The sequence below is a fragment of the Scleropages formosus genome, chromosome 21 (genome assembly GCF_900964775.1).
Source record: "Scleropages formosus chromosome 21, fSclFor1.1, whole genome shotgun sequence".
Lineage (NCBI taxonomy): Eukaryota > Metazoa > Chordata > Actinopteri > Osteoglossiformes > Osteoglossidae > Scleropages > Scleropages formosus.
Genome location: NC_041826.1, coordinates 14,580,309 through 14,604,230, shown reverse-complemented (window position 1 = coordinate 14,604,230; position 23,922 = coordinate 14,580,309). Strand labels below are relative to the sequence as shown.

Sequence of the window (23,922 nt, the reverse complement as noted above, 5' to 3'; positions counted from 1 at the left end):
AAGCAAACAATACATTTTCTTAAAGCTTTTCTATATGACCATAAAAAAACATAAATGTGCAAATATTTGTGTCATGCTAAAAAAAGAAGTGATTTTTTTTTTTTTTTTTTTTTTTAAATAAACAAGGTTTCCAAAGTTTCTACTTGTGACTTTGGACTCCAGGATGGCCATAGGCTGAAACACAAACCACAGAATAAAAGCCACAGCTATTATGGTTTACTTTGCCAGAAAGAAAAGAAGCTGAGAAGACTTGTACACCCTTTGGGTGGCAGGGCATCTCTCCCACTGGGACTGAATCTAGTGCAGTGCTGTCAATAAAGATCTGCCTCTTGTTGCACCACAGATCGGCCTACACCATCTCACAAACAAGAAGCCCTCCTAAAAATGAACGCTTTCTGGCATAATTACAGATGCTTCTTCCAACCACCCTCTCCTTTTTGGCACTTCAGATCACTGCTGTACACTTTAATGCTATAATATCAGCAGATAACATACAAACACATGCACTGACATAATCACGCAAGTCCAGCCGGTAGAATCCAGACATGACCTGAACATTCCCATATTATACCCCAAAAGGACCCCTGCCACAGTATTCTTGAACAATGTATAAATTAAAGCCATGTCAAAGGCATGTGGGCACAGCATCCATCTATTCATACTCCACCATAAAATGGATGCAATACATCACACCACTTCTCAGATATCTGCTACCCTCTGGTTACACATTCAAATGATAGACCACAAGGGAACAAATTTATAGTATGAAGACAAGTGTAAAATGGGAGAAGAAACACGAGTGCTTAACAGGGCATGACTTTGTGAAATGTCTCTGGAATGCATCACGAATGGGGAGTTGGGCTGCCATAGCATATACAGGGTGGATGTTCGCCTGGAGAAAATCTGCAGGGTTTCCCATTAACAATCACCTGTAATCTACAAGGATCAGCAGCCTATGGAACACAAGGTCACAATGACCAACTCTTTAAAGAGCTACAAAGACAGGAGGAAAAAAAAGAAAAACAAGAAAGGAAGAAGTTATTCTTTTGTAGATAAAATGCAGGATAACAACCTATATCTACAAAGGGTTCTGAAAACATTTATAATTCATCTGAACATTATGCATTTGGGTATCAAGTTTCATCTGCAAATGAGTGGACATGTCTTTCCAGCTCTTCTGCAGCAGTTCCCAGAGATGTAGGACACCTGTGGGTCTGGGCTTTTATTTTTGTGTCAAATTATGGGTGGGTGGCACAGGTGACAGAGTGAGTAGCGCTGTTGTCTCACAGTGCCCGGGTGGTGTGCGAGGACATGGGTTCGATCCCCACTCAATCTGTGTAGAGTCTGCATGTTCTCCCCATGTCTGCATAGGTTTCTCCGGGTACTCCGGTTTCCACCAACAGTTCAAAGACATGCTGTTCAGGAGGATGAGTGACTCTAAAATCACCCTTAGTGTGCAAGTGACAGAGAGAAAGTGTGTTTCACTGGTGTATGGATGACTGGCTAATTGTAAGTAGTGTATTTCGCAGTGTAAGTCATCTTGGGTAAATAAGGTGTGGGGTTATAACATTACACTGTTCACAGGAAGCTGCTTTGGAAAAAAGCATCTGCAAAAATGAATAAATGTAAATTTATCCCGTACAAGTATTGCTTCAGCTCCTTGGGTGTACTCGAACTTTTGACTGGTACTACACCTGTGCACTGCTTTCTCAGAGTTCTCTCAAACAGTTTCATTGCATGTAGCTTACATAAATTTTTTTTTTTTTTCTTTTTAAAGAGCCTGAATAACACAATTTATAATTCATTGTGATAATGCAGAGCCCAAAATTACTTCTGAAATAAACATCGTTTGGAAGGCCCCGCATAAAAGCACCAATCCCCCTGCCTCCACCTATAACATCCAATTCTTATTCACCACCTACCATGTGCAGCAGGCAATTGTGACTGCAAATGCAATTGGGACTGCTAACCATTTCCTTGCAGCAGCAAGGATAGGCTAAACACCTCCAAAACAACACCATAAACACCAGCTACAAAACATGTTAATGCCCAAGAGGTATTTTATGAGCAGTGCTAATCGATTATGTGCAGGGATTATGGCTAATATTCACAGCCAGATAAAAATGAAGAAGCAGTGGGCGGTGTGGTCACTAAGATGGCTAGATTGTGAGGGAATCCTGGTGTCCTGGGAACATATTCCTATAGTGACTCATCATGGAAGGAGAACAGAGTTGTATTGGACATAGACAAAGGGGGGGGGAGAGAGAGAGAGAGCAGTGGTTCATATCACTAACTACAGATCCAAAACACTAATCAGTACATGTAAACAAATCATAAATCAACATTCAACATCCACAAGATCCAGCTTCCAATAATCAGCAAGAAAATGGTCCAGCAGGCCTCTGTTTTGTTTGCCGGGAGCAGGCCGCACTATGAATTCCAACAGGACCAATGTGATGCCCATCCAGGATGTGAAGTGTAAGACCTGCGTTGCCAGGGCAACAGGTGATTGAATCCCACCAAGCGTGATCCTAAGTGTATCCCATAATGCACATGCTTCAGAGGAGGCTTTGTGTTGTACAAGAGCGTCCCCCCAATAAAAATTAACGCCTGGAAAGCAACACTGAGCTCCAAAACGTTGTCTGTATTAATAGATCTCACTACATTTACATTCACATTTATTGATTTAGCAGATGCTTTTGTCCAAAGCGACGTACAACTCAGCAAAAGTACAATTTATGCATTACATTAAGAGAAGAAGACAGCTGCAGCTATGAAAGTCTCAAGCAAACCTAGTTTGTTCCCTACCACTTGCTGCACCAAGGTTCATCGTTCGAGTAAGTGAATAAAACACAGGATAGACAAATCCCGATACCCTCCCACCATTTTTTTTTTGTAAATATTATAAGATGCACAAATAAGCAAGCATAGGCTAAACACCTCCAAAACATCACTAACATCCCCTTTTAGCCTTACTCACTTGTCGTTTTTGCCTTCCTTTCATGGGAAGACCTTATCTTACTGCCTTTCTCTGAGACACTCAATGGTCATGACTTTGCTTGTCAGGAATTCAGACAGCAAAAAAATTAAAAAAATTACCTCCACAGGCCCAGGTCCCAATCACACATGAACCAATTTGTATTATTAAAATTTCCGTAAAAGCAGACATTAAAATCAATTTAAATTTTAAAGTAGCTCAAAGTTAACTAAAAATACAAAAAGAAATTAAAGTCTTAGAGTAATTTTTTTCAGCTTGTCATAGTTATATATGAGGTCTGTACAGAACCAAATCCACAGATCAACTGAAAGATATCTGTAATATGAAGTTTTTACTGATTCTGACTTGAAGTTAAGGAGAGAGTTAAATTACAATTTGTTTTATTAGTAAGTTGAGAAGCCTATGTACATGAAAATTTTGCCATTAGGTCCAACTTCATTAGGACTATAAAAGTGATAATGTTATGCAAAAAAACTCTCGATTTTTTCTACATATAACAAATGGTAAGATGAAAATTCTAAGAACTTAGCTGTAGTTGTTTAATTAAAAGTCTGAGGTAGAACTGAGCTGTTTATTACCTTTAAATACTTTATTTTTTTGTCATTTAGTCAACACTTTTCTCCAAAGCAGCTTAACATTAATATTAAATTACAGTAATTTACCTATTAAGACAGCAGGATTTGATGGGATTTAAAGATGAGTCTTGTAAGAGCAAGGTGTCAGGTCTAAGCAGTATGTCACCTACTCATTTCTATTTGTTTATTTAATTCTGGTGTCTTCTGTCATTGCATTGTTATACATATGTTACTGTAACCACATGCATTTTCCTTCGGGATTAATAAAGTTCACGTGTATCTACCCATCTATCCACCTGTAAAAGACTCTGTATTTCCCCGAAAGAAACAGAACACTGAAGAGCAGAAACGGGACATCTGCTGCCACTGATTGAAGACTGGATTGTCAATTTGGTGTTATGAATGCAATTGGGTAAAAGAGGTTCTCAGTGACTAAATTCTAACTCTCCTGTGCTTGCTACTCACTCTCACACAACTTGCACAAGAACAGATTTCTTATGGAGTAAAACCACAAAGTAGACACAAAGCACACTTATATGAGCTAACGTATGCATTCTTCATATCCACAGATGAGAGGGAGAAGAACATGCGGCCAAAATTGTTTCACACATAATGGGGGAACCTTGGTCTCAGTGTTGCTTCTTGAACCCAGCAGTAATCAGACAAGCAAGGGCATAAGGGGATGGCGTCTCCTGCTGGAGGCGGAACTGAAGATGAAGGTTTGTGTGAAGTAGAATCTCAAGGTAGAGGTTGAGGTGAGGCAGAAGCAGAAATGTGGCAGGCAACCTTGACCCCTCCATCTTTTGGAATCTTTGGAGCATTGAATTAATCATGGTGGGATTATATTAGGCAACGCTCCTTGGAAGAAGCCAATTAAAAATTTAAGCTGCTGTATCTTCACCACCTGACCACAGGGTATAGAAGTATGCCAAGAAAACCAGAAATACTGTTAATCCACAGTCACTGTGCATAGAACCCTGGCACAAACGAAGACTAAGGATGATGGGGACAACTACAGGATTCTGCAGTAACACTGCCATATAACGGGCTTTTAATTGGGAACCCGAGGTTACACTGGTGCAGTGACTCCTGTTTGGTCTCCTAATGTGATAATACCAACCCCAACATGAGGTCATGAATCATGCTCACAATGGCTGGGATAGACTGGAAAGGTTGCCTGTTAATCCATATCAACAAAGAAAACACAACAAGTCTCTTAATTGGATGTTCAGCCTATGCTCTTATCAGAAGCAATTACACACAGCTTTAAAGCTCCTACCAACATGAAGACTGTTCTTAACAGCAATAGAGGAGTGCCCTGACTAAAGTTTGAACTGAAAGCAGCATTACTAAACCATGTCTTAACTGGAATGCCACTTGCTTTAAGAGACACATAGAGCCACAAAGGAGTAATCACTGTGGACCTATCCTTGCAAACCCTCCCTATGTTAATCCACTTCACTGTGAAAGTGTAGATAATGTAATTATGCTTAGCCTAGACACACCATTAATCAGAATAAATAATAAAACTCTGCTGACTATTAATATATTTATCATGACTATACTGAAAAGTAACCTTACTTAGAGGTCACCTATTAACTCTGCCCATTTGAAGTGTAACCAACTTGCAGTTTTAATGTATTTTTGACAAAGATTTTCTCTGTGATGCAAGAAAAACCACACACTGCAAATTTTTCGATTATGAGCAGATGGATTAGGCCATGGACTTTGCACTACAGATTTTAAGTACAGAAATTTGTGATATGGTGCAGAGTGATGCTGTCCATATTACCAAAGCAGTTCTATCAACAATACTTTGTGCATTTCCAAACCAATTGTTATTCTAAACCTTTCCTGAGGCTTTTTGCTGCTTTGGATTATTTTACAGAAATGCTATAAACAAGTTATTTTTGGCTTGTTTAGGTCTGATGTTGTCTTGAGTGGAAGTATAGCTCATGAGGTAGCAGAAAGCATCCTTGAAGGGGACTTCCACAGTAGATCCTGTTAACCCTAGTAAACATGGGTGATTCCTTCACAGGCAGGACTGACAAAGCCATGCTGTCTAGCACACAGTCCTACTGGCTCATGCTAACATTAAAATCACTATACTTTGCCTAGTGTGAGATCAGATGCCTCCATGCTTTGGCAGGTCTTGCAAAACACCTTTACTAAAGGGTTGAATGGACATTTTATTGTTCATAGGTATGCTGGGCTGCCCATTGGTCTTGGATGACCACAGCCCTATGCTCCAGTATGTGGCAATCACATCTATGCCCACCCCATGGGCATCATCACCATGGATTTTCCTCAGTCACTGTGTTTACACTTTGTAAGCAGGATTTGAGTGATGAATTGTAGATAATGATGTTGTATTAGGAAGAATGTCATTGAACACTTTTAAAACACCGATGCTTTAAGAAGTGCATGGTACAATGAGGTGCCAAAACAAGAGCTGAGAGGTACTAAACATAGGAGAAAAAGAAGAGTAGAGGTGAGGCATAAAGGACATCTGTACTTGCTGGACATTTTTTGCTCTTATATATAAAACTAAAATTTCTAGTCTGTTCCGTCAAAAAGACCCTCACTCGCACATTCACTCACGTTAAATTCCAGCATCTACACATGTCAAACAGGTTGCTGAACAGAAACAGATAAACAACATCCAAATAAACACCATCAGATGGCAAACCACCCCTCCATGCTATAGTGTAGGGCTCCCTCTCTTCCTTTCCCAGCTACTTAGGAAAGATGTCAAGCACCCATTGCTACAGTCCAGGCTCAAAAGCAGAGAGATGCAGAGAATCATGGGAAGGTGAAAGAGATAGATAGAATGAGAGAGCAGCCCAAAGCACTTGGTGAATCATACTTCACACAGGCGATACAGCCAGGGTAAATTTAGCAGCTGAGAGCCGTAGCGCCCTGGCACCACCACACTTCCTGCTATGGCTACCCACTTGGCTGCCCCTTGCCTGGGCAGAAACCTTGGAGGTGGTGTCACCACAGTAACCACAATGCAATGGAAACTGCTCCAGTCCACTTCAACCAGAGCAGCTGGACCAAACTGTGCTACAATAAGTCTTGATGCCTGTTTGAGGCTTGGCAAATAGGCTACGTGGATTTCTTATGGGTAAAAATAAGGTCCATTTGGACACCAGATCTCAGACTTTTATGACCAAACTGAATAAACAAAGAGAAGAATTTTATCAACTTCGCACAGAAAAAAATAAACAAGCCTGTTTCCAAGTATATAATTAAAGCATTCTCAGAGATCTCCTGAGAAGAATTGCCTCAGAAGAACTTCATCAGATACATTAAATACAGATATTGCAAAGACTACCAAAGACGTAGACTCAAAGGAGGACTGTAGCTTTTCGAGATGAATTATCCCAGGCAAATCTCATACAGGCATTCCAGTTACAATGGTGTTTCATAACATGCACAGAAGGGATGTGTATTAAAGTGGGTCACTTTAACCTACTTCTGGCAGAGGAAGGGCAGTTGGTGGGCTGGACTGTACTGGACAGCACTAAGCCTAAACAGTAGAGACGTGGACCCGCAAACTGATCCAATACCCACAGTCACCCTGCTTACCGAGCACTACCTCCTATGAAGGAAATTCCAACATTGCGGATCCAAGGTGTATGGTACAAACCACATCGTAAAAACACATGCTGGTCTCCCAGTTTCCTCAAGCAGTCGAGATGGGGGGGTAATGACGACAATGAGACATGATTTTCTAGCATGATTAAGCAGTATCGCAGTTGCGTTGCCAGCACATTTCTTCTGACATGTTTTCTTATTCCAGTTATAAAGACAGATAACTACTGAAGTAAATCAGGTTAGATGCCTTGCTCAAGGGTGCACCTAGTAGAACCACTGTCAGGCCTGTACCCTAAAACTTTCTGGACACAAGCCCAGTTTAATTTCTTAACCTCTACACCATCTGCCCACACGCTCTTTTACAGGGCTTTCTTTTTAAACTGTCATCCTGAATGAAAACAGACATTATGACTGTATAACTATGGTGGCAGCGTACTGTGTGTGACATGCTGGGACCTGTGTTATCACTACCAGCCAGACTCCCGAATGTCTCATCAACATGGCAGACTGTGACTCTTCTGCTATGTGCCCTTCAGGGTTTTACCAAGCCCAGACAGCTCACCCCAAGCCCCCAGGACCACCCTGGCCATAGGGATGCTGAGCCTACCTAGGCTAGATAGCTGTAATCAACTCAACCCCTGCCACCTCCCGCTCATGTATAAGGAACCCGAATGTGGTCCATGCATTGCTTTGCTAACAAGGACAATCACAGAGAAATGGCAGCCTCAACTCTCACTACTGACTAAAATAAAATTCCCTTACTTTCCAAAAAAGGTAACTAAAACCTCCATGTTCACCAAAAACACCTTTCTGAAATTAAGATACAAATTATTTACCATATTTGGCATAACTACTCTACTAAGTTTGCGCAGATCACTTTTCTGAGATTTAGAAGTGAACTGTCAATTTTGCCTCTTCTCAAAGATACTAACAGAGTTGAAAAAAGGTTACAGGTAGAATCTGACATCCATTAAAGTGAAAAAAAATTGTCTGTCTCTTAGAAGGACAGAAAGGAGGATGCTGTGAGTGTGGCTGAGCAAGCAAGCAATGGAAGACACTGCAGTGACTCGCTCCTCTGTGTGGCTTAGCAAACAGAGTAAGCTTCTTTTCATCTCCATAGCACTGTGCTCGTCAATCAATGCAAGTCGGAAGGATTAAAGTGTACTGGGACGGATGTTCTCACACACACACACACACACACACACACACACACACACACACATATATATATATATACATACATACACACAAAATTACTGCTGAACCGCTGCGTGACCCCAAGATACTCTAGAGATCCTTGATAGGAAAGAACAAACGAGCTACCCCCTTATTTACTTGATAGCTATTCCACCCCAAAGGCAACTCGGACAGTGAATGACAACACACAATCAGACACATGAACAGAAAGAGCAGGGCCAATCAGAAAAGAAGAGAAGTAAGGTAACGGTGAAATTTCACTTGCTGGGCACAAGTAAAACCAGCTCTCCCCATCACACCTTCTCTTACATTTTGGATACAAACACAGTAAAAATATAACCACAACCTGTTCACTATGGTTATGCCAACAAGTCATGCTAATTACCGCCAGTTCAGCACTGAAGACAAACGCGTTTTCTAACACATCCCACACGTGGACTAACAGCTCCATGTCCTCTTCAGAGAGACAGCAGCGATAAGCCTGGCAGCTGCTAACGCACGCTCGGGTGCTCTCTATGGACACCATAAATCTCATCTGCGAATATTAATATCAGCAACTGAACCATGAGGTTGCGAGCTAATAAACGCCTGTGTTATTAAAGAGCTTAAACTGAACTGGAGCACAGCGGGCTCTCGGTTTCAGTCCGTTTCCTGCCAGTCTATAACCATGGTAAAGAGAAGGATGGGACATGTCTGCTCAGACTCATCACACATCCAGCAGCTGAAGCACAGACTCTGCTGTTTGGCCCATGACTCATTCAGAAGGGAACATGCAGCACTTTTAATATTTAAAACAAACTGGCATTGTCATTTTCAAACTCTTGAATTTTTTTTTTTGACAAAGTAAAACACTCTTTTTCACTTCTTTTATCCCAAAAATACAGATGGTGCAAATTAAGTCCAAATAATAGAAAGAACTATGTTTAATTTTATGACTTGACAAATAGCAAAGATAAATGTGTATACTTTAAATCTTACCACCCCTGTAATCAAATCCCAATTGCACAATCGGGGTGTAAAACAACATGTAAATTCACTGTAAGCACAAGACACACTTAGGAAAACATTTAAACAGCAAATGTCTAACAGCAGAGAGGAACCATGGCCAATTTCCTCCTAGGAGACAGACAGCACATACAAAATATATGCACGTGCATGCACACACACACACACACACGCACGCACACACACACACACACACACACACACACACACACACACACACACACACACACACACACACACACACACACACACACACACAGCACATACACAGACAGCACACCTATCTATCTGTACGAACATGCACAATGCACTCTGTGCACCTGGGTGCAGAAGTAAACACCACACCTGTGGTCAACAACTCAGCTGAATATTTGTTGTGCCGGGGCCAAGGGCAGTCTTACATCCAGCCCTCCTGCAGCTTGCTGGGGGGGCGAGTGCAGGTGCAGTCGGAGGACAAAAACACAGAAAGTGCCTGGAAGAAGCACACACAGGCAAAGACATATATGCACACAGGTACAGACACACAAATAAATACACACAGACACTGAGACACACTCACATATTCTTCTCCTCTAGCAGCAAGGCAGCCTGTCACGCAGATCCAGTGAGCGATACAGTTGGAGTGCTGGGCTCTCTCTCTCTCTCTCTCTCTCTCTCTCTCTCCCTCTCCCTCTCCCCCCCCTTCTTTCCCAAAAGCATCCTTTCTCCTCCCACCCCCAAGGGAAGTCACATACCCCTATTCCCCACAGGGAAGGGAAAAAGCAACTGTGGTTACACCACCCTGTCAACCTGCGTGGCCTGATGCTGGTTGCATACAGGCTCCACATTGGGTAAGCAAGTGAGCGGATGAGAAAGCAACCCGGCTGTTTGCTCCTGGCTCTGCACTCCAGCCTGTAGATGCCGCTTCAGTAGCAGGGAGCTTGCTCATTGCTTCGTCCCTGCCACGGCCTACTTCCTACCACCCCACAGGACTCAAGGTTTTTTAAAAAAAAAAGAAAAAAAAAAAAAAGAAAAAGAATGGATTGCAATCTGAACCAATCAACAGAAGCAGTAAAGAGTGCCTGATACCCCTCTGATGACTATTGATCTTCCCAATTGATGGAGGGCTACTTGAATTTCTGAGCTGTGTCAATCGATGGTGTGCACCATCCTGGCCAACTTAATAAACCCCCAACCGATATTACCCCTTCACCCATGAAACAGCCTTGGGGCCAGTGGATCCAGGAAGCAACTGGGTCAGAGTCTGGCAGCCTAGCCCACACACAGAAAATATTGGCCACAAGAATGGACAGTATGGCCTAGTGTGACAAGCCCTCTCTACTGTGCATCCATCTGCAACTATGTCCAAAATAACCATGTCTGATTTTATTCTTAACACTACAGTCCAAAGGGCATTCACTTCCTGTACAAGGGGAACCCAGATCTTCTCCCTTGGCACTCTGGCCAGACCAAGCTGCGGAAGGAAGGTTTATGTCCGCACTGTTTCACCTCCACCACCACAAGGAAAAGTAACAGCCTCATAACTCCTTGTGGTCTTTAACAATTCAGAACATCTGCCAAGCAACCACAAACTTAGTGGTCTTCTGCTGCCCACAGACTCTAGTATCAGCCATGATACCAGGCTCCAAGACATTGTAGAAGAAAGGTGATCAATTATAGGGTGCAGGACCACCCAGAAAGCTGAAGGTGCAAGGGCTGCAAGTTATAGAAAAACACACTGAGCCCAAGCATTGGTGAACGATACCACCTCAGGACTTCCTTTGGTGAGGTTAGCAGGCCCATTGCCCTGGCAACCACTTTCTTCATAACATCACCAAATTAGGAAGGACGAAGAAGCTGTCCCTCTTTCTCAATCTGCTGGCAAGTAAACTAGGTTAACCAGGAACTAGGCGAGACTCCAGTCTCACAGAGCCAAGATTTCACATGACAGCAGTTTTCCGCATTCAGGCCAAAGGACTGGACTTTCATCTGTTAAAATACACTCATCGTGTAGAGGACAAAAAACAATGAAAGGAGGCATTTGTCACGCAATTCAAGACAGCAGTCACCTGCTGATCCACATCTGATAGTGAAGCAGGAGGTAAATAAACATTGATTGGTAGAATGACACATTGTTAGTGTGTCAGTACAGTTACTGCATATGATCACAGTACAAACTTATAGTACACATCACAATGTCTGCGGTACATCAGCACCCTAAAGAACCTGCATATCAAACTGATGTTGAACTTTAAAACATGTCTTGTGGGGGGTACTTTTTAAATGTCATCATTTTTTAAACTCTTTAAAAATGATAGTATTTGTAAAAGTCTCAGATGGCTAACACATTAAATGAAAGGAAGTCTGTATTATAAAGTGGATTTACTAACAGACCTCCTGTCCTAATGGTGTCATTAAATTGAGAAGCCAGTGTACTGTGAATGTTTAATTATGGATTTTATTGTTGGATGTTATTCAAATCTACTTGGTATTCAGCTGTTTTAAGCTGAATTTTGATTAGATGTTGTTTTATCTCATCATAAAAAAGCTTGGTACAGTTTTATTGCAGTTTTTTTACCTTGATACTAAGTGCCAGTAGCTTCAGACAAAGGCATCTGCTACTTAAATAAATGTGAAATTTAAAGTACATACAATAACACAGGACCGATTTACCCTTTGCTTCACACAGAAGGCAACTGCTTCTTTCTGTGAAATCCATCTAGCATCTTCCAAATATAACATATATAATTCAATTGCAACATGCAGTCTAGTGTATCAACCGTAAGCACACTTTCCCACGATGCACAGTGACAAAAACTAAAAAGAAAGACACAAAACTAGCTTACAACAACTTACCTGTTTTGGCAAACCAGGAAAAGTACAGCATGGCACAGCACATATGAGATGGGGAGAAAGGAAAATAATGACTATCTTTGGCAGTGATTGATACATGGTACAGAACAGTGTTGAAAGAGCATAGACACAGTAAAATAGTACACTGTAAATTACAACATACAGCACCAGTCAAAAGTGTGAGTGCACCCGGCCAGCCTGGGTAATATTTGTCAAGGATGAAGTGCTCAAAAGAGTGAAAGTAAAGCAATCAGTGTCCTGCATCTTTGGAAATTACTGCAGAAGTGCTGGGGTAACAGATTGACTTGTTTTCTGTTGAGAGCTGTTAGCCAAACTGCTTGTGAAGAAGCTTGCTTCCAGCAAGTGTGCTCACAATATTCAGTGGTACTGCATTCTCTGATGACAATACCAAAAGTTGTGGTTGTTTCACTGAATTACTCTCTTATGGTCCTTGCCAGCATGCACTCAGCGAGGAAGGCCCTTTCATTGAGCCCTTCCACAAGGCAGGGTCTGCACAGCTGAATGAACTCATACTGAGTGACTGTTGTTATTCACCCTAAAGCCAAAGTAAGGTCAAGAGTTCAAGGTAAAGCCAAAGAGGGGCTAAAGGGAGTTGCCTGTAAGAAAACATGGAATTTCTGCATGGAAACTGCTTGCTTGGCTGTATTTTTCTGGCAGATTCTAACAACCAGCCTCAGAAGGACTATGCAAAGGCTGGTCACAATCCTAAGGACACAAGGAGGCAAGCAAATGCACACAAATATTGAGTTTCTGTGTGAAATGCAATTCTGCACATTTCCAGTATTGTGTGAGTTGTCATGAAGTGGTAAAGAATGCCTGCGTTATGCTTTCTACCTTAAGGTCAACAGTGAAAAATGTTAAAAGAATATGCCTTGGTTAGTATAAACAAGCCAATTCCAAAAGCACAAAGATTTTTACATGAAAACAATTTTCAATCAGGTTTTTTCTTAAAAACATTCTACAAGTGAGGAGCTGGGGGGTCAACGATCCTCAATAGGACGGGTAAAAGTTATGCGCAGACAATTGAAAAATTGTCAATCATGCTCCGAGAGACGTAATTACCTAAACAATATCGCCCTCTACTGGTGGCTTAATAAAATCTGAACTCTGCCCACAATGCCCCTTGGCTGTGGCTCTGGCAGCCCACTGATGAAAAACCTGCCTGTTTACTGTTACTTGACAGCTAGTTTTGACAAGAGACTAAGAAATTTGCCTGCTGAGACATTGTTTTGAAAAGTCATTGTACCGAGAAATGAAAAACAAATGTTTCTGGGGATGAGTATACAACACTAACCTTTAGTAACTAGAGTTGGACTGCTCAACCCAAGCACATTGGTAAATTACACTGCCACTTTAAGCATTCTCATTCTCTCGTTCTGAGTTCTCTGACTGTCAACTGGCATTATTGTTACTACTGTTACCATTATTTATTGCTACTGCTGTTGCACTACTCACTGTCATTGTCATTGTTTGTTTGTGCAATATTTCTATTGTCTTTGTCCATAGTCTGTGGAGAAGCATTCAGGAAGATTTTCATGATACATGTACATGGTACTTGTATCTATGACAATAAACTTGAAACCTGAACTTGAACCTGAGAAGTCTCTGTCCCTCATGCCTCAGAAAAAGAGAACAGAGCTGAAAAGACACTGTTCCTTCATCAAAAGACACAAGATTCTCTCCTGTCCACTATCATCTCTTGAAATCATTACCTCCGGTTTTGTGGCCAATATTATTTGCCAGTTTTCTTTGCCAGTCGGTTTTAACTGTTCGATGTAGGTGTTACGGGAATTTTCTGCCTTGCTCAATGGTCTTTTTTGGGATAGCACAAATCACGTTATAAGCCTGTACAGTGAGCAAGCACTGCGTGTGTTCAAGAGATAGGCTTCAGAGATCTGAGGATGGAAGGTGTGCAGCCGCAGAAAACATCCAAATACAGTGCAGCCTCAGAGTGACAGTTACGTTGAACTTGGTTCAGTTCGGTTCTTTTCAGTTCAGTTCGGTTCTTTTCATGGGCCTGATCAGGTACTGCTTGGATGATTGAAGAAAAAAAGCTGCTTATTTTTACTCCATGGCATTTACTCTAGCGGCACAGTTTATTGCTGTTGTTTATTTAGCCGACACTTACTCCCCCCCCAAGAAACTTAAAATGTTAGGTTTGTATATCAAGATGCTTACAAATATTCTGCTATTTGTACAGCAGGATTTTTTTTTTCTGGGGTACTTCAGGGTAAGTGCAAGAACAGCTGGTAGCGTAGTGGTTAGACCTGCTGCCTTTAGACCCAAAAGTCCCAGGTTCCAAGCCCACCTCCAGCTGTAGTAGCCTTGAGCAAGGTACTTACCCTAAATTGCTTCAATAAACATTACCTAGCTGTATAAATGGATAAATAGAATGTTAAGCTACTTACAAATAAGTCACTTTGGAGAGAAGTGTCAGCTAAATGAATAAATGTAGATGTTCAAAAGTATTAGAGCAGAAGTGGTCATTTGATCCCAGGCCCTTTAACTGCAAGGCAACGTCTGTAAACTTTGCACCACCTATTATTTTAATTACTGTATTATCATAAGAGGTATTGCACCCAATACACAACCGCACACTGAAAGAGCTACCTGAGGCCTACCTCCCTTTTAGCTGACTGTTAACATAGCAGTGGATAAGCCAAAGGACTTGTGCCTTCTCACCATGACATGATGTGAACTCTACCTCCCTGAACCACAGGTCCTCCAGTCAGGACAACTGTTCCACATAAAACTGTTGTCATGGTATGGTTTTTATGCTGTGCTTAATGTTTTCTAACTTTCTTAACTGCATTCATACTAAATTGACCTTATTTTAAAAAGTGTCACAATGTTAAAAGAGAAGTGAAACAGTCCGTTTGGAGACTGTTTGTCACTCACTAAAATGACAGATCCGCCTCAGCTCTTCACTCACACACTCCTTCCCCAGAAAATATCCCTGTACCTGACTCTTAACAGAAGGAATAAGTGTGTGCTTCACTGGAGTCCATCTCCTGGGTTTGCAACTTTTCTCATAATAAGATTTTATTTCCTCTGCCTTTTTGTTTTACATTGATTTGAAATATTGCTCTTAACAATTACTGCATTTGGGCTCCAAAGTGAAAACACTAAGTTTTTAAGGACAATTTCAACAAAATATAACTTGCAATTGCAGTAATGCTGGTTGGCAGCATACACATTACCTATTTTCTACCTTAAGCAAGGTAAAACTTCTTCTAAGACACTTGCAAATCCATCTTAAAAAATAGTTATGTAACATGCATAATCTTTCAGAAAAAGGAGTGGGCGAAAATGACATTATGACCATCACATAATTATTCTTGCAAAAATATCAAATTTAATACTATTCAGCCTGTCAGAAAAAGGTTATAATTGATAAAACTTTATATAGGAATCAAGTCATCAAGCTTCAGACTATACAATGAAAAGCCTTGTGTGTAAACTCTAAGTGATCTCTCTTATCACACACACACACACACACACACACACACACTTTCAGAACCGCTTGTCCCATACGGGGTCACGGGGAACCGGAGCCTACCCGGCAACACAGGGCGTAAGGCCAGAGGGGGACACACCCAGGACGGGACGCCAGGCCGTCACAAGACACCCCAAGCGGGACTCGAACCCCAGACCCACCGGAGAGCAGGACTGTGGCCCAACCCACTGCGCCACTGCGCCACCCTCTCTCTTATCAGTCTAGCGTAAATGTCATGAGGAGACCACACCAGAGTGACTGAGGGAGAGATGCTCTCCTACACGCAATGATACACATACAGGGTAACCACACAGCACGTGTTTATTCAATCTCCATAGTGTCCTTAAAGGAATGATCGACTGTAAGCCCCAGTCTTCAACATAGAGGTGCGCGCGCGCGCACACATACACACAAAGAAAAACAGCCTGACAGTCCACATGACACATCATTTGACTCCTCATTCTGTAATGTCATACCATAGCGATTTTTCACCAACAGAAAACATTCCAATTTGTATTAAATAAGGGTAAACTTCACATTCCTATAAAGATCTCTAAAGGTACAGATGGAGACTGCTGGAAAGTAAAAGTAAAGAGATTTCCCCCCATTTCATTTCACTATCAGTTACAGCTTGTGTTGTGCTAAGTCATGGTGTTCAAGAGCCTATCCCAGAAGCATAGGATATGAGACTGTACACATTGGATGGGACACCAGTCCATCACCACAAGACCCTCAGATGCCCTGCAATGCACTGTGGATGTTATATATGCTTCCAATGGCAGCACAAGCTCTTCTGTGGAGAGGGGCATTAATAACATGCACCATGGCATGGAAGTGCTGGTGCCTTGGCTAGAGTGCAGCACATGAAGCAGGAGAACAACGAACATGTCAGCGGCCCTCTGCTGGGATCCAATGGAAGGCCTGACAGTAGATTCATCCACAGCTCCACTTGACGCCTACTAAACGACAGTGTGATTGTGCAGGCAGGCCACGACTCCTTTCTATTTGCTCTGAAATTGCTCCAGCTGGGATTTGATACAGTACTGTTTCTCAGCCGATGGGATTAAAGACATCTTACATTAGGCTAATTAAAGAGCAAGAAAGTTGTGTGGACGAGCGACTTCTGAGAAGACAAACTATCAGACTGGACATGTTCTCTCGGCTCTTTCTTCTCCACGCTTCATGTGTCAGCCCTGCTGCCTGGATTAATTAGGTTCCAATGCATTTTTACCTCAAAGTATGCCGAGTGATATACTGTTTGTTGTTGGTGCTTGCTTTTCTTAACCAGAAATAGCAACATGCGTTCATGGTTTATGTCAACATCATTTGCAAAAAAGCATCTTTGGCTTGTTACGAGTTCTGAAAAACCAACAGTCCCCCAAAACAAGGCTATTCAAAGCAGCGATACTATGTCAGCAACAAAGAGAAAGAGATGTGGGGCCAGCTGACCATATGTTCCTTCATAACCAAAAACCCAGATTCATCTGGAATGAACTTAACCCAGCTGTGAAACATGTCAGGAATGGATGTGACTAACCGAATCCAACCCCACCTGCTCCACTACACAGACCCAATGGAGGACACATACCCAGAGCAGGAGGACAGGCAACCTGTCCCAAGGTTCTCACCCAGGAGCTCTAATGGGAAACACTTTTAACATAAGAGAGCATCTGGACAGTGAGTATTTGCTTGTTTGAGGCCAATGGTGAACACTTTTACATTCAGTGCACTTCTCATAACTACCCTGAGAGACCACAGGCTGGCATTGTGTCCTTCTGTCTGAATTAGAGAAAAAGTTCACTTTACACCTGACTCACTGTGCCTAATTCTTAAATCTTCACAGCCACACAAACACTGAGAAAGTTCATTGCCAAAACCTGGCAACATTTGAAGAAAAGGTATGTCTAATCCTCTGCAGAACACCAAGGGATGGGAAGGATTGTGCTTTGTCTCTTTCCAGCCAACAGCTTGCACGTTACTCCTGCAGTATTCATACACTTCTCATAACATCAGCTTCTACCACACACACACACACACACACACACACACACACACACACACACACGGGCATTCTAGACTCATCCACAGACTGCCCTCCCCTCATGATGGACCACGTCACAACACTCTGCAGACCACCAGCTTCTTCACCTGTGGAACACCAGGCGGTTCCCAAATGCTTTTTTCCTTTATGAAAACCATTCTATGCAAATATGATCCATACAATCAACTGTCCTACATAACAGCTCATCATTCACATAATAAAGAGCTCACATTTTCCCTGGACCGGTCCAGTTATGTATTTATTCATTTAGCTCACACTCTCGTACAAAGCAACTTACATTGCAAAGGTACTTATAGTGACCCACCCATTTGTGCAGCTGGGTAATTCATATTGTAGCAATTCAGGATAAAATCCTTCTTACAGTATTTGAACCTGGGTCCTCTGAGTCCAAAGGAGGTTCCAACCACTGGATTACCTGCTGCTCCCATCCACTGCGTCATTGCTAAGGATTTCAACAGTTAATACAGAGTCATAGCACGGTGGACGACATGGCATCAGCCTTCAGATATTTACTGTGTGTGTGCGTATGTACAACTGGAGGGAGTTTCTTTATCTCATAAACAATGAAAGGAAAAAAAAATCCATTGAAATTCTATGAAAGTCAAGTAGCACAACCAAGCTCTCTGCACAAACCTGATCACTGTCAGGGCAGCCTGCACACAAAGCAGGTTTTGGGATGCGGTACACACAGGGAAATGACCACGGCAAACACAGGGTGACACCCCCACAGGGCAGAGACCAGAAAGCAAAAAGTTGAATCTTTGATCAGCTGGATACTGGTTTGTGAGCCTGCACACGCACATGGTTTGACTATCTGACAGTACATTTTCATTGGGAAGAGGATGGTGTCAGCTTCCAAACAACTGACTAGAGTCCAACTCTGACTTCCTGCAGGGGACACACACACCATGATTTATGGTACAGGAAAATGGCATTTAACACAACCCATCTGCAGCTCCAAAAATTTCTTGAAATGACATATGTTTTCAAAGAGACAAGTCAAAACTCCCTGCCCCAAATTGAGATCCATTTACAAAGAACCACCCATCACAGTTTGTGAAACATCAAAGTAGAATGAGTGAGTGGCTGTGGTCCACACTGAGTAACAGAAAGAAGGATAAGTGTTTTCTTGTCAGTCTAAAAGCCAGCACACGGTGCATGAATCTGCACTGTGAGGCCCCTTGGCAAATGATACTTTGCATTTTTTCATTGGACACACCGCTAAACAGTAGTGTTTGTATTGAGGTTAACATCCTTTCTCCCAGGAGTTTCAGTCATTAGCAGCCGGCAGAGTAAATGCCTGTGACTCAGTACATTACGTTGCCAAATCACACGACAACAGAGCAAGAGCGAGACATGAACAGGACAGCTTTGTAGGAGAGGAGCACATGGGTCTTTGTCAGCAAGGGAAGCTGGGTTTAATTGCGGGATTCAGCAGTTCATCCTGATCTGAAATGGATGATCTGGTCATATGTTAGACTTGGCAAAGTCAGAGCAGGGCTGCTCAGAGGGGCTTCAGATCCTGCTGTTCAGCAAGCTACCCACGAAGCTGACTAACTCGTGTACAGCTGCTCCCAGGCTCCTTATGAATAAAGAGCACTTGAAGTTGCTCTCACATGAGTCCTCAATCCCAAACTCTCAAAAACACAGCAGCGCTGGCAACTGGTTCTATTTCAGCTTGATGCCAGTACCCTCTACAAGGGAGCTGCACACTCTTCTGGAACACTGCAAATTCCTTGACCAAGCAGGCTCTAAAACATCACTGCAATGATACAGTTCACTCTACTCAAGCTGACTTCTGGTGAGTGAGGCCATAGCTGGACAACTCCAAGCCAAGTACTAACTGCTGAAGCCCAGAGTAGCGAGCTCACAGTTGGGGCATAGAACAAGAAATTAGAGGGTGGACCCCTACACCTGGGGGCTTTGCCTTCTTCTCCATCATGCTACCACATGAGAATTCTCAACACCTGCTTTAAATCACAAACACAAATGTTTGACACATGGGTTTGTTATGGAGAAAAGGCATGCATCAGCAAATTTGCAGCACATTTAAAACAGCAGCAGCAACTTGGAAAACTGCAGACAAGATGCAGTGCATGGAATGTGTTGTCTTGCTGTTAGGGTTGGCCAGCAGAGGGAGCTAACAGTAACTCAGCACTAAAGGCAGATAGTGTATTTATTATATACAGAAAAAAACAGGAAAAAATAATATCTTAAAGTACCAGTTTATTCAATTAAGTGTTACTGAAACCACTGTGAGATGTGTGGAATAATACCAGTAGCAATAATATCCAACAACCACAAATGATTAAAGGTGGTGGGGGGGGGGGGGGGACAGAACAGAAGAAAATGTGTATGATCATACTTCAGTCCAAAAAACAGGTAAAGAGCTGAAACATGCAGTTCAGAATGATGTGCTGTTGGAATACTGCACTAGGTAGGAGCTGCTGAGAGCAGTTTCTCCTGAGCATTCTCAAGCGGAGATTGACCAGCCTGATAGTCACCAACGGGTATTCAATTACAACATGCCTCGGAGACAGAGTGAGAAACATGCCCAGCGCTCTGGTTTGAGGCTTCTTTATTTAACCCACTGTTAGCACTCTCTATAAATAAACTTGCATGTCTCACAGTTCTATGAAATTCTTCACAGCCAGAACACTGGGTTCATTCACTTCCTACCACCAATAAAGCCATAAATCAGTGAAAGTTGAAGCAGGGCGCTGTGTATGTGATAAAGTCACATGATCCCATGTCCCTGTTTCCACATCCAGGACAGACACTTAACCTCTGAGTATATAGGCAGCATACAGGCTGTCAAGTTCAGTTACGAGTTATGAGGAGATGGGGGACAGCAGCACAGACAGAACAGGGCCAGAGTGGAGGACCTATGCAGAAGAACATAGGGACAAGCTCTCCTTACGGAGAAACTGTGAACCAGGTGTCACATTCCAGACCAGCCTTCTGAGCCCTTCAGCCCAAATGCGACACCAGCATGACAGCCGTTTATAATTAACACCTGCAGTGTGCTTAACACCCTATGGCACAGAGTGTTCTCCCATCTTCTCAAACCCTGGTCAGGATCAGCGATAAGGCAAAGGGTCACAGACCACTCAGTCCGCAGTGCATCACAGAGCTCCAAGGAAGGACACTGACCTGCAGGCTATCTGTGAGCCCACGTCAGTTGTGGCTGTTTTCTCTGGTTAACTTACCACTGTTTTGCTTTTCCCTTTCTAAACTGCAGCACCTGCTTACAAGTTACTGCACTCCTCAGCCCTGCTTTCATTGCCCAAATACCAATATCTGGACAGTGTGATAAGGGCACAGCTACTGTGTTCTGCATGTAGCTCAGCAAGGAAAGAAGCGGCCCATGAACCGCTGTTCCACTGCCTCAACTGCATTCCCTGATTTAAGGCCTTTGGCGGATTCCAGTACAGTCTCAGAGGAGCACAACCCTATGAAGACATCATCTGTCCAATGGATTCTCATACAGAGCATTACAGGGGTCCAACACGAGCTCAAGATGAAAGAGAACCCAACACTCCAGAGAGACCTAATGACAGCAGAGAAACTTGCTCAAACACTACAGGGAGCTTCACACTGATGGACAACCAGGAACAATGACAAATGCAAATGAGGAAAATTGAGAGGAAATTGTTTGATGTGTTATGACTGAAGGCTCTCCATTACTTTTCCCATTGCTTTGACTGAGCTGTAAGTGTCTTGGAGTGTCTCTGGGTTTCTTGAGCTCTATCAACACCACTAACTTTAACACTGCTGGGTAAAACGAGAATCTGAAGGACCACGACAGCACCTGACAATAACCAGGATCCAAAGATCCATTCATTACACAGTCTTTCGAGCCTCAAACCATCTCCTGGTCCAGCTGAGCCACTGTGGTCCAATGGTTGCCCCCTGACCAACCAACCTGCACCAAGCACTAAAGAAAGAGGCACCCCTCTTCTCCATCAGAGGTCTATGCAAACAGCAGAGGTTGACTGCAGGCAGAGGTGTGCGTGTGGGTGGGGCAGCCATTGACATTGTTAATCCCTGTTTGCTGATGCTGGGCCAGAGATGTCCATTTGCCCAAAATCCCCAATCGACTGGGTGACTCAGGAACTTTATCGTTTCTACTCTTGTGCCCAACTACTGCTTTTTACCACACTCAACCAAATACACAGACATGCTCACATGTCTTATCATTTGTGGGATTTCAGAATGATTCCCACATAAATGCAATAAATGATTCCTAATACCATGAAAAAGAAACTCAAAAAACTTAGGCAAATAGACCGTTCTTAAACTCATTACGTAAGTCGAAATTTACGTATGTCGGATACCCCCCTCCCCCTCCATTACAGAGCCAAGCCTTCACATTTCCTTCACATTTGTTGCAAATACAGGTATTAAAATAATAGAGAATATAATTCTCCAGTAAATGTCAGACATATTCAGTACTGTAGTAAGACATGGGCCTAGCCAATGAAATAAATTAACATTTCTACAAAGCATAAATTTAATAAAAATAAACTACTGCATACAGTATGGTACTGTACTGTGGGGGCTTACCTCATATCTGCATGTAGTAGTATGCTGGCACACAAGAGGGTGCTGTAATTTATCATTTTTCCATTTCAGTTATTGCATATTGAAGTTTCTTTGTTGTTATTGTTGTTTTCATGCTAGCTGTTCCTGTCACTTGCTCCTTTATATGTGCAGCATCTTTCACTATCGTATTCAGAGTCGATACGGCTAAACCTTGTTCCTGTGCTACAGACGATAATCTTTGTCCACCTTCATATTTCCTTATTATTTTCAATTTCACCTCCAAATCAATGCTTTGCGCTTGCGAGACGATTCTCATTTTCCTTCAAGTGCTCATTTACCACCAAGCACTATGAATAATGAAATGGATGAAAAACATGCGAAAAAAGCACCACGCTAACAAGAGGAGATGCGTTCACGGCTCACAACATGCGGGAACTGGGAAGATGCAGCTTCCTGCCTTGTCTGATTACACCGACATGCACGTAATGCATTTCAGAGGTTTTGAGTAAGATAAAAGCGCTATCCGTAAATAATGTGTATGCTGGGTATTTTTTACGGAAATCCAAATTTACGGAAGTTGAATTCAGGAAAGTAGATGTTTGTCTGTATATCAGATTAGAAATGATTTTTATAAGTTTCTGCACTTCGGTGTTTTTTCAAGACAAAAAACTGAGAGTCTGTTCTGTTGGGGTGGCCCCTTGGTGTTTCTTTTTCAGAGTTTGCTTATACTTGTCATTAGTATACACAGTTAACTGCACCAGGTGACCAGAGGACAGACGGTCCTTCTCAGGGGACTGGGCAATGACAGTCCTATTTCGGGCATCTCTGACGCCACAGCTTCACATGGGTCATGGTCGAGAAGATGGGCGGTACACAAAGGTGACATTTGTACATTTTTTAACACAGTCTGGCTCACCCAAATAAAGAGGCAAATACGATTTGTGGCACCAAGACAGGTGGACACGGGACAGATCCTTCTCTTATCAGCCAAATGTTTGTTGTGTATCTGCCACAGGACACAGCCTTTGGACGTCATTTAGTCTTGTGACCTACTCACGTAATCACAGCAATGATATGGCATTTTTATTGTGATGGGATGCATGCACCGCCATTGAAACACACACACACACACACACACACACACACACACACACACACACACACACACACACACACACAGCAGTTGCATACTACTGAACCTCTGAGGACTGCTCAGTCACATATGCATGTGAAATCGATGTCCGCTCACACTGGTGTCAAAAACCAAGTCTCTGGCACAGGATTCAGTGAGTCTTGTGAATGAGTGTGTGAGGCACACCGTGTCCAAGGAGCCCCTCAGCTGTGTTTCAGACTCAGGTCTTTATTCATGCTTCCCTTGGAGAGCAGCCATTAACAAAAGTCAGCACAGGAACCAAGAGGACAGACAGCGTAGGCAGACCATGTGCCAGTCTCACACACCAGGGGAGCTGAACAGGACTTTGCTAATTGGGTGGGATGTTGGTGCGCCACTCACTTGCTATCCAGCCTCGACCACCTGCCCTACTATCTGTGTCCTTGCCATGGCGGGTCTCTTCAGAGGAGTCTCCTGCTG

At 42.7% G+C, this 23,922-nt stretch overlaps 1 protein-coding gene across 12 annotated transcripts in view; it reads right to left on the bottom strand.

Annotated features, from left to right (window-relative positions):
• Window positions 1–23,922, bottom strand: part of plekha5 (pleckstrin homology domain containing, family A member 5) — a 92,605-nt gene that overhangs the window by 50,026 nt on the left and 18,657 nt on the right. The window contains exon 1 of one of the 12 annotated variants that reach the window (XM_018726261.2): window positions 9,935–9,998. The exons of the other annotated variants lie outside the window; for them this stretch is intronic. The gene's annotated coding sequence lies outside the window, so the exon portion shown is untranslated. Of the gene's footprint in view, window positions 1–9,934; window positions 9,999–23,922 lie in introns of those variants that run through there. 12 annotated transcript variants of the gene reach the window in all.